This window comes from Cibotium barometz, chromosome 12 (assembly GCF_041138505.1).
Source record: "Cibotium barometz isolate CiBa-2024 chromosome 12, ASM4113850v1, whole genome shotgun sequence".
Lineage (NCBI taxonomy): Eukaryota > Viridiplantae > Streptophyta > Polypodiopsida > Cyatheales > Cibotiaceae > Cibotium > Cibotium barometz.
Window position 1 is genome coordinate 26,564,334 of NC_141057.1, and position 4,963 is coordinate 26,569,296.

Below are 4,963 nucleotides of genomic sequence, written 5' to 3' on the forward strand. Positions count from 1 at the left end.
TAGTTTATGCTTCCTGTGCTTTGGCAAGGTGCTGCTTGACAGACTCAATGATCTATAAAAATGTTTGCGGTCTTGTTGGCCTCCAAGAAAGGTGATACCATTCTTGTTATAGAAGTGACGAGAAATGATGATCAAATGTTGCCTGATATAGAGTCCAATCAATGCTAGATAAATGAGTGTCATTGAGGATGGCCTCAACCAAAGGAGGATAATGCTCCCACTTTGATTACTTGCCATGGCAATACAATTTGAGAACATCAAAGTTGATTGTAGATTTTTGTGTGCCCGTCTGTCTGCGGGCATTGGATAGATCATGGTCACCATGAAACTCGTTTCGATGGCTTTGAAACTCGTTTCACGTTTCGGTGTTGAAATGTTTCATGTGCACAGTGAAACCATATCGTTTCATGTGGGAAAAAAGGTTGTGATTTTGTGTGCTTTTTAGCTTTTATAATTCTCTCTCTTTCCTTCTTTCATCCTATTTGTTCTTTTCTCTGCTCTTTTTTATGTCTTCTTTGTTTATTGATGATAAATATGCTAATATCATCTTATAACTGTTGGCTAGCACCTTCACATTTTATGTATATGATCGTTTCGGTCCAACGTTTCATTGTCCACCTACCTGGTGTTGAAACGTTTTGTTCCAAAATAAATCGTTTCAGCATCGTTTCGTTTCGATGGTGAAACGTTTGACGGTGACCTTGGGATAGATACAACTAACTCCCAAAGTTGTCAAATAATGTCCTCCAAAAATGTGAAGTAAACTTGGCATTCCTATCTCATGTTATTGTTCTTGGTAAACTTCCGATGGGTCATCAATGTTGGATGAAATGGCGAGCAATGTCTTCAGTTGTGGCTATTTGCTTGTCCACAATGGTCATGGACCCAAGATCCAAATTCAGCAGGGAGAGGTCCAACAAAGTCCATAATGATATCTTGAAAAGGATCTTCGAGAACTGACAAAGGTTGAAGTAACCTTGTCTGTTTAGTATGAGGTATCTTTACTTTTTGACATATCTGGCATGCTTGGACATATTGATAGACATCTCGTCTCATCTTTGGTGAATAGAATGATTGCTCAAGTTTCTCCAATGTATTATTGATACCACGATGACCTCCAATGAGAGAGTCATGGGCGTCATGGAGAAGTGCGTGTTGCTTTTTCCTGAGAATGTACAACCAGTTCTTATAAAAAAACCAGCCATCATGGATTGGATAGTGACCCGGTTTTGCTTGTATGGCCAATCTATATGGAGTCTTGAACTCTAACGAATCCTTGTATTGTGTCTTCATACTGTCGAGATCTTTTCCTTGTATTTCAAGCACAGTGGACTCTTGCAAATTTTGAATTGTGCCTTTTCGATTGAGAGCATCGGCAATGGGGTTATTTGAACCAGGGATGTATTCAATCATATCTTGAAACTATTGGAAGATCTGACTCCATTTGGCTTGTATGTCACTCCATTGGGCATTGGGCATGATTTGCAACCATTTAAGTGCTTGATGATCTGTCTCAACGGTAAAATCTTCCTCATAAAGAAAATGTTTCTAATGCTTAAGCATGTACATCCCATGAAGCCATTTTTGAGCATCGGAGACTCATAGGCAACTTTTTTCATTGCATGAAATGCCTCGAGTGCTTTTCTCGTAGTGGACGCCTTCTATCGACGGGTCTTCACGCGCTTGAGCAAATCTGTAAGAGGTGCTACAAGGTCGAAAAACTTGTCATATGGGTACTGAATGCTTGGTCGAGACCTACAAAAGAGTGGATCTCTTGCTCATTCTTGGGAACATCCCATTCGAGAATTGCCCTCATCTTTTTAGGCTCGAGGCTAATCCCATCTACACTGATAACATATCCAAGGTAATGTATTTCTTCTACTCCAAATTCACTCTTTTTTGCATTGATGTAGAGTGCATTGTCTCGCAAAAGTTGCAAGACCTTTTCGATATCCCACGCATGTTGCTTTGAAGTTGTAGAAAAAATGAGTATCATCTAAAAAGATGAACACACTTTTCTATAAGCTCCACAAACACCCGAGACATCATCTTGTTAAACATCGTTTGTTAGTGCATTGGTGAGACGGAATGGCATCACGACAAACTCGTAATGGCCACGTTCAGCCTTAAAGACTGTTTTTGGAATGTTAGCTATAAAGATCCGAACGCGGTGATAGCCACTCTTGAGGTCTATCTTCGAAAAGAACTTTGCATTGTTGAGTCACTCAAGCATATACTCAATCTGGGGCATCGGGAACCTGTTCTTCACTATGAGCTTGTTAAGAGCCTTGTAGTCCACACATAGTTGTGTGGACTTGTCTTTCTTTTGCACAAACAAGATAGGTGTAGTAAGGGCAAGGATAAAGGCTGGATAAGTCCAGCTTGTAGTAGCTGGGAAAGCTACTGCTCCAATTAATCCTCCAATGTCTTAGAAAGGTGATAGGGGAACGTACTGGGTGGTTTAGTCCCGAGGACCAACTCAATGCAACGATCCTCAGATGACTAGGCGGGAGCTGTGGTCCTTTAGCATGATGTCTTGAAATTGTGTTAGGAGACCATCCACCTTTAGCTTTAATGGGGTTGCTATGACTGAACAACAGACTGTTGGCTACGGACATATATCAATGCACACTCGGCTCCTTTTCTGATAGCTCGTTGGACCTAGATGTGTGAGATTAGGGGAATACTTAGAATGCTCCTATCAATCAGGACAGGCTTAGGAACACCATTAACAATAGTGAAAGTGTCTTGCCTCCAATCATGAATGGGTGGGTAATTCCTAAACCATTGAATGCTGAGAATCATATCACACCCCAAACAATGAAGTCTCGTTTGAAATGTGGCCTTCTAAACTATAAATGAGAATTGTTGAGCCTTATGAGATATGTGAGTGCGAAGATTGGGAGTGAAGCATCTACGTCTAGATGATGGGCTACAAGTGTACAACTCATCTTCTTAGCCAATTGAGGAGAAATGGCATCCTCAGAGTTGCCCATATCAAGGAGAACAATGAACTGTTGTCCCTTTGCTGTGCCATAAGCACGAATCAGTGATTTATTTTTATCCTCAAACTCTCTCATGCTTATCGTCAAATACCAATGTGGGTACGACATTTACGGTCGGTAAGAGTTGGCTTGCGTTACTGGCCATTGCGAGAGGTGTAGATATGGTAGTGGCTATTGTGGAGGCAGAGGCTTTGGGAGCTTGTGCACACTTGGTACAGTCTTTTTTACCATGCCCCATGGTGTGGCAGAAGAAACATCTATTCTCCCCTCTATACTGCGTTTCCTCTTTTGGTTGGAGATATCGACCAATGATGTCCTCCTTGGCCTTTTCTTTAGGTGTTTTGTTAGGCATGAAGGTTTTATCCTTCTTGCCTCTGCAACATGATCACACTTACCATTGTACTAAAGCTCGGTTGAGCTTGTACGATGACGATGGTGGTGGGGTGGTGGACGAACTCGCTCCTTGGTTTGCTAATGTAGGGAGAAGAGAGAATGCGTTCGCTTGTATAGCGGCTATCAACTGCTAGTTCTAGAGTGGCATAGCCTCACGTACAAGCCTTTCTCAGGTAGCTTGGTCTGCCCGTCTTTGGTCTTCTTCAACCCTACGTTTTAGGGTCCCTGGCCCTTTGTTTATTCTCACGTCAAGCTTCTTTGGCTTGTTCTTCTTCCGCCTTTTTGGTGTCTTCTTTTTGCCGTGCTGCTCCATGAAAAGGAATAACTTTTCCAATTTTGAGAGCTCTTTTTGGGCTTTTATGCTTCTCCTTTGGATTTTTCAATTGTTGCTTTGGCTTTTTTAGCCTCTTCCTTAGCTTTTTAATCTTTGGCCGCTTCATCTTCTTTGGCCTCGATTTTTTGCCTTAGCAACCTGTTTTGCTCCAAGAGCAATTTGATGAAGTCTTCATTGCTTTGCGGAAGCGTTTCTGTAATGGTTGTCTTACCTGTGGATCTCTTCTTCAATATCTTTTGTGTAGCTTGCTGATGATGTCTCTCTTGACATTGTGGAGGCCTGGGTGGTTTTTCTTGACCGCACTCGTACCATCCACATAATGGTCTCACCAAGTTGGGTTACAACCTGGAACTCTGATACCCATGTAGCATCCAATAGGTTGATTGTCTTGTAATGCACAACAAAGCCTTCTTTATACCCGTGAGTCTGTGTAATTCCACTTTGGCAAAGAAGAGAAGAGAGAGAGAAGATAGTAGTCGACACAGTATTGGGTCTCAATTACCCACTGAAGGTCCCCTGTGCAACAAGCAGGAGTATTTTCTTATATTTCTTTGGAGAACTTTTACAATCAATATGAATGATGATGGAGGATTGCCAAACGCAAGGATGAAGTAGACGGAACACAAGCTGATCTAGATGCTATCCAAGCTTCTTTGAATTTCTCTTCAATGACCACTATGCAATCTCAAAACTAAGGGATGTACATATGTTGGCTGAATGCTGAAGATACTCTTTGTGGAAGCCTTGGGAATGGAGCACCCTTTGAGATGCTATATGCTAAAAGTAAGCATAAGGAAGCCGGAGGCATTAGGCACACTTGATCTGCTTATATTTGATGTAGGACTCATTTTCTTGATGGATGAATAATGCTGAATGCTAAGCGTTGCTTATATATGTCTTTTTGATGTTGGTCGGCCCAAAGAAGTGCTGACGCCCAGTAGATATTGAACAATAGTGCTAGATTTGCAGCATTAAATGCTGCACATTATTCATTTGCTATCCTTGAGGCCTAGCTGACTGAGAGATGTTGGTCGACCTATTGTGGATAAGCTGTATGATGGCTGACTAATGCTGTTGTAGATAAGCTGTATGATGGCCGACATGTTGTGGAGAAGCTATATGATGGCCGACTGCATTTATGGGGCAGGTATAGGCTGTCGACTGGTTGCCTATGCCACTTATGGCCTTGATGTTGCCCTTATGGACTGGCCATGCTATGGGATGGCCTTTG